Raw genomic sequence first — 7,515 nt, 5'->3', positions numbered from 1 at the left:
ATGGAGGTAGTGACAGATTTTATTTTCCTGGGCTCCAAGATCACTGCAGATGGGGACTGTAGCCAAGAAATTAAAAGACGCTTGCTCCTGGGGAGGAAAGCCATGGCAAATCTAGACAGCACACTAAAAAGCAGAGACATCACCCTGTCAACAAAAGTGCGTATAGTCAAGGCTATGGTCTTTCCAGTTGCAATGTATGGTAGTGAAAGTTGGACCATAAGAAAGGCTGAGCGCCAAAGAATTGAGGCCTTTGAACTGTGGTGCTGGAGAAGACTCCTGCGAGTCCCTTGGACTGCAAGGCGATCAAACCGGTCAGTCCTAGAGGAGATCAATCCTGACTGCTCTTTAGAAGGCCAGATCCTGAAGCTAAAACTCAAGTACTTTGGCCACCTAATGAGAAGGAAGGACTCCCTGGAGAAGAGCCTAATGCTGGGGAAGATTGAGGGCAATAGAAGAAGGGGACGACAGAGAATGAGGTGGCTGGATGGAGTCACTGAAGCAGGAGGTGTGAGCTTAAATGGACTCCAGAAGATGGTAGAGGACAGGAAGGCCTGGAGGAATGTTGTCCATAGGGTCGCGATGGGTCGGACACGACTTCGCAGCTAACAACAACAACAATGTGGAAGGAAAAAATCAAGTTAGTGGCAAAAGTCAGTGAAAACTATTAAGAGCCAACTTTCATAGTCAGTGAAAGTTGAAAACATGGTCATCATCAGGCTAGATTTATTATTCATGTAAAAATCTGTGGTGAATCAGACATGGTACTTATGAACAGCATAAACAGTGACTGCACACATCTGCAGCACAAGTTATAGTGTTCACACAAAGTATTAAAGTGGAAGAAAGTGCTTCATCAAAATTAGCTGATGAACAATAAATCATGAAGCTAATTTGAAATTTCAAACAGAGACAAAAGTAATAGTATATATGGTCTTCATTTCCTTGTAAGTATAGTTCAGCACAACCAAAAACAATTTTTTCCCCTGTGATTCAAATATTTCTATTTTGAAAAAAACTTAGTTTTATACTAAAGCAGGTATTTTTAATGCTGTTATGCTTTTCATCTGATTTGGGATAATATACGTGGGGAGATTTCCCAACTGGTTTAGAGAGAATTGTGAATTCGTTTCCAAATGTTTAAGGTACACTTTTGCTTTCAGTACTGCGTAGTTAAAAGAATAAAATAAAACTACATCAATTGAATTCTGAAATACAAGCCCTAGAAATGTCAAAGCCGATACACACATGGAAGAACAAGTTATGCGTATGTGATTTAAATTAAAAAATATCAACTGTTTGATGAAATTAATGGTATCAGTGAAAGAGTTTTTCAAAAGGGATAATAGTTGTTTGTAATATTGAATAGTTCCTGATTCACGCTTTTAATTTACACACCAAATAAAGAATAAAATTAGGAGGCATCCTATATGTGGTTTATAAAAAAAAATCCCACTAAAAACAAAATAAATGTGGCTTTGACCTTCTGTTCTGACTGCAGGAACAGATCAGGAAAGACACTTTGTAATCAATCCAACTGTCAAGATCCCTTTCTAGTCTGAAATACAGGGAGTCATTTAATATCTTAAGATCTCTGGCAAAAAAAGGTGGCAAAATGGAGAAGACTCATGGATGGTTCCTTTGCTTGGTTGTACCTTTGCTTGTCCAGAATAAATACATCTGGTAGGATAAATCTAGGGCTCTATGTGTCCGTCGTGTATGTGAGTCTTTTGCCAAGGGTCAGGCGGTGGCTGGGTGCCAGATAAACAGTTGTTTGAGAATCCAAAGACAACGAACGCACCAGGGAGGAAGGAGATTTCAAGCTGTGTAATCCTTAGCAAGTAAATGACATACAAGAGAACATAAAGTATCAAGAATTCAAATTAAATCAATATTTAATTATTACAGTTGTTGAGGGGAAAAAACGAAAGAACCCCATCATCTTTCCACATAGGAAGCACTGTGAAAAATACAATTTCTTCATTTCTGTATTTGCAGGATAAAGATTCAAGAGATGAGAATCTCTGTAGCACAGGGTTGAAATGTGGAGGCCTTGGTGTGCTCTGACCTTGGTTTTTTGCTTGCGGATGTTTCATTACCTGTCATCACTGATCATTAATGTCACCAATGCCAATGTGTGGGGCTTTGCTCCGTATTTAGCACGCAATACAGGTAGTTCTCGACTTACAGCCATTCATTTCGTGACCATTCGCATTTTGCAACAGCACTGGAAAGTGAATAACAAGTAGTCCTCTCACTCACAACCTTTGCAGCATCCCCATGGTCATCTGATCAAAATCTGGCTGCTTGGCAATTGCCATCTCTTTATGACGGTTGCAGTGTCCCCAGGTCACACGATCGCCATTTGTGACTTTCCCTGTCCCCTTCCGACAAGCAGAGGTATTAGTGGTGGAAGCCATATTTGTTTAACAACAACAACAACAACAACAACAACAACAATAACAATAATAATAATAATAATAATAATAATAATAATAATAATAATAATAATAATAATAATAATAATAATAATAAGTTGGAAGGGACCCTGGAGGTCATCTAGTCCAACCCCCTGCTCAGGCAGGAAACCCTATACCATTTCAGACAAATGGCTGTCCAGTCTCTTCTTAAAAACTTCCAGTGTTGGAGCATTCTCAGCTTCTGGAGGCAGGTTGTTCCACGGGTTAATTGTTCTAACTGTCAGGAAGTTTCTCCTCAGTTCTAGGTTGCTTCTCTCCTTGACTAGTTTCCATCCATTGCTTCTTGTCCTGCCTTCAGGTGCTTTGGAGCTTTACAGCTGCAAGTGATTCACTTAACAACCGTGGGAAAAACGGTCATAAAATTGGACGTGACTACCTAAAAATTTCCTTGCTTAATGGAATTTCCAGTTTCAGTTATGATCATAGGTAGAGGACTACCTGTAATTTGCCAGGCGAGGGGGGCATATGGCTTTCCTCTTGGTACCATAGTGTTAGAAATGTGACTAAAAGACTAAAAAAATTGGATTGGTATGAAAAGAGTTTATTCTGCAGAAAATAGAAAAAGCAGTTTGCGGTGAATCTCTGAAGCATTAACAGGAAGTTTTTAAAACAGAGATCACACCCAAATGTTCAAATTCATAGCATTATGTGCACTCCTATAGGGCCTCAGAGGGTACAATCTTCTCGGAGAAGCCTAACCAGAATACATCCCCCAGATTTACATCCATTTCAAAACTCCCCTGGTTACCCTTTTGTTTTGCTAAGCTTATCCTGGGAAAAGGGAGTCTCTAACTCTCACCCGATACATAGGCCCGGGTTTTTCAACCTTTTCACCCATTGTACCTGTTAGGTTCAGACAGACGAATGACTCAGTGAGGTTTAACAGTAAGAACGTTTATTAATACACATATGTCAACTCTCAACTGTCAGAATAACTCCGGCTTATATACTCGGGCCGTTTGAACTGTATCCAATCCCCAGCCCGGACTTTCCCGCCGTTACAACATTAACCAATAATTGCAACCGGGCTTCCCGCTTCAAAGAAACCTTTTGCAAATAAGCTACTGACACAACACCCCTTCCCCCCCAGTTGATGTTATTTGTTGACGTAATCTCTCAAGTATTTTGGTGGCTTATGGACCCTTGATGGGTATCTATTGGACTTGCAACTTACATCATTGTTAACAGACGGGCTAATTGTTATGGGCCTAGAATTTTGGGTCACTGGCTCTGAAGATTCTCTAATAGCTGATTGTTGTTGCTGTTGTGGCTGTTGTTGTTGTTGTTGTTGATGTTGCTGTTGTTGTTGTACAGGTACTACTGGCCTTTCCATAGTAAACAATTCCCAATCGATTTGACTATGCTGTGGAGTTGCTACAGCTAACCTGGGTTGAGTTTCCACTTCCCCCCCACTAACTGAAGAGTCATGTTGGTTAAGCCAAGATGCAGTATCACCCCTGTGTTCGATTTGACCCCCATTAACTGACACACTTTCGGGAACCCTCTTCCTTAATTGATCAATATGTCTTTTGCTTACTCTATTCCCTTCCCCCTCAATGGTGTAAGACAACGGCCCCATTATGTCAGTGACTACCCCTGGAACCCATTTGTCCCCCGGACCATAGTTTCTGGCCCAAACTAAGTCTCCAATGTTGAGGGACCTGTTTGGGATGTCAGGTTCTGCACTTGAGGGTAGTCTGTCAGGGTGTAACCTGTCCAGTTTAGTGGTTAGCCGTCTGCCCCACCTCATTTCCGCAGGGCTTTTCCCGGTAGCCGTGCAAGGGGTTGTGTGTTGAGTCAGCAAAAAGTCTGCAAGTCTTTGGTGCCAGTCGCCGCGGATGATTCGCTTCAGGGCGTCTTTAGTGGTTCTAACGTTGCGTTCAGCCAAGCCGTTGGTGGAAGGGTGGAAGGGTGCCGATGTTGCGTGTCTAATCGAGTTGGCCTTGAGGAAATCCTGAAATTCAGCAGAGGTGAATTGGAGCCCATTATCAGATACAATCACATCAGGTAACCCATGAGTGGCAAAGAGGCCCCTCAAAACCTGTATTGTTCTAGCAGATGACATAGAAGTAACAGGCACAACCTCCAACCACCGGGAGAAGCTGTCCACCACAACTAGGAAGGTTAGGCCTTGAAATGGCCCCGCAAAATCAATATGAATCTGAGACCATGGATTCCTGGCCATTTCCCACTTATGCGTGTGCGCGTGTGCCTGTTCAGGCCTAGAGCGCTGACACTGATAACACCCTGAAACACACTCTTCTATTGCCTTATCTAACCCCGGCCACCACAAGTGACTTCTGGCTAATGCCTTCATGCGGACAATCCCTGGGTGACCTTCATGTAATTCAGTTATAACAGTATTCCTGTGAAGTTCAGGAATGACAACTCGGTTACCCCACAATATACAACCCAAGTGAGATGATAATTCATCTTTCCTTCTAAAATATGGAGTGTAGTTAGGGTCCGGGTTTTTACTTGGCCATCCACCTAGTACCCAGGTCATAATCCTATTGAGAATACGGTCCTTTTTAGTGGCCTCAGCTATTTCTCTAGCTGTTAAGGGGCATTCAGGTATTTCGTGTATTGACAGAATTTGTCCAACCGGTGCAGGGTCACCATCAGTGTTAGTTAAAGGTAGTCTGCTAAGAGCATCCGCATGACCCATTTCTTTACCAGGTCTATGTTGCAAGGAAAATGAATATGCAGAGAGGAAAATTGACCACCTCAGCATCCTGGGAGACATTATTTGGGGTGTCTGTTTATCAGTGGTAAACAGTCCCAGTAATGGTTTGTGGTCAGTGAATATGGTAAAGTTCCTTCCATAAAGGTAATCATGGAACTTTTTTACTCCTGCCACGATAGCTAATGCTTCTCTATCAATCTGTGCATAATTCCGTTCAGTTTTGGTAAGCGTCCTGGAATAGTATGCAATTGGCTTTTGATTGCCCTGACTATCCATGTGGCTGATGACAGCCCCTACACCATAAGGTGAAGCATCACAAGCTAAATAGATCAGTTTGTTCTCAATAAAATGTGTAACCGTGGATTGGCTAGATAGAATGTCTTTTAAGGTTTGAAAGCTGATTCTATGTTTTTCTTGCCACTGCCATGGGGTTTTTCTATCTAATAGTCTGTGTAATGGTTCAGCGATGGCAGCTTTATGTGGCAAGAATGTGTGATAGAAATTGACTAATCCTAAAAAGGCTTGTAATTCAGCCTTGTTTTTAGGTTCAGGGACTAATTTAATTGCTTTAATTTTTTTAGCTGTAGGGTGTATTCCCTTTTCATCTATTCTAAACCCTAAGAATTCAGTGGATTTAACTCCAATACAGCATTTTTCCTTTTTTAATTTGAGTCCAGCCTCTCTAAATTTCCCCAGTACCTGTTCCAGATGCTCAGCTAAAATTTCTTCAGTTCTTCCAGCAATCAGGACATCATCAAAGTAAGGGCATACACCAGGTATGCCCTTTAAAGTCCTCTCCATCACCTCCTGGAAGATGCCTGGAGCTGCTGCAATACCAAATTGCAATCTGTGGACTCGGAACGCCCCCTTGTGGGTAACAATAGTTTGAGCTTCAGCAGCTTCCCTGGAAACAGTGAGTTGCAAATACGCCTGCGCCAAGTCGAGCTTGGCAAAGATGGCGCCGTCCTGGATCGTCGCGAGGACCTGTTTCACCGTCGGGACCGGATAAGCATGCTTTTTCATTCCTAAGTTCAGGGTGGCTTTGTAATCAGCACAAATCCTCACATCCCCATTGGGTTTTAGGGGTGTGACGATTGGTGTTTCCCACAAGCCACCCTCAACCAGTTCTAATACGCCTTGGCCTACAAGCTTATCAAGCTCGGCCTCGATTTTTTGCTTAAGGGCGAAAGGCACCCGTCGGGCCTTAAGCCTAATGGGTTTAACTGCCGGGTCTAGATTAAAATTAATTGGGGCCCCTTTATATTTACCTAAAGACCCATCAAATACGTCTGCGAATTCATCGCAGACAGATTTGAGGCTCTTATTATTATTAATGGTATTTATTCCCCCAACCCAAATTCCCAGGGCTGGGAACCAATTAAGACCAATTAAACTAGTTCTATGGCCTTCGGTGACTAATAAGTCTAAGAAGCCATTAAACCCTTTATAATTAACTTTAAGGGTGACCTTCCCTTTAATATTTATTGGGGTTTTTTGAAAATCAGCTAATTGAATTTTAGTTGCACTAAGTGGAATTTTTCGGCCACTTTTAAATTCAATATATTTAAGGGTCTCACTGGAAATTATTGATACCGAGGCCCCAGAATCGACTTCCATTTTGCAAGGGATTCCTTGCAGATGGACTACGATTTTTAATTTTGGCCTCAGAATATGGTTTATTTTTGACTTCCCAATGTGGTTGACTCGCACCACCTCCCCGCGGTTGGGGTAACGTGCCAAAGGTCTGGGGGGTCTCCTTGCCACTATAGTAGGGGGTTACCTTACCTTCGGCCCAAATGTCGATTTCGTGAAGACGATTGTCGCGAGGACGACCCCGGCAAATGGCCTGAATGTGGCCGGTCTTTCCGCACATTCTGCACTTAGCAGAGCGGAATCTGCATGTTGCTCTGGGGTGGTTGCCCCCGCAGCTTCCACATCTGGTGTCACTGTCGCGCGGTCTGGTCGGGTTGTCTCTTGGTTGTCGTTGCGGTGCTGTTGGTTGAAATCGGCGTCCCGGTTCTGGTCCTTCGCTGCGAGAAGGTCTTGCCACCATTTTCCCAAATCTTCGGGTGACTTCGGCTATGTCGGCTTCCCATTGTTGATCCACCTCCCCACTGTCCACACGGCTTTCTAGATTTATTTCGGCTGAAGCAGCCATGCTATTGCGGGGGGGGGGGTGTCGCGACTTCCAGTAGATTCATAAGTTAAAAGTTCGTCAAGGACTTCTTGTAGATCGCAGGTGGGCTTAGCGATAATACGATTTTGTAACTGTTCATCTCGCAAGCCCAGCACCACTCTATCTCGAATCCTAATTTCAAGATTGTCATATTTACAGCGTAATGCTGCTTCTCT

The sequence above is a fragment of the Vipera ursinii genome (assembly GCF_947247035.1).
Source record: "Vipera ursinii genome assembly, chromosome: 13".
Lineage (NCBI taxonomy): Eukaryota > Metazoa > Chordata > Lepidosauria > Squamata > Viperidae > Vipera > Vipera ursinii.
Note: the sequence above shows the minus strand (reverse complement) of the source record.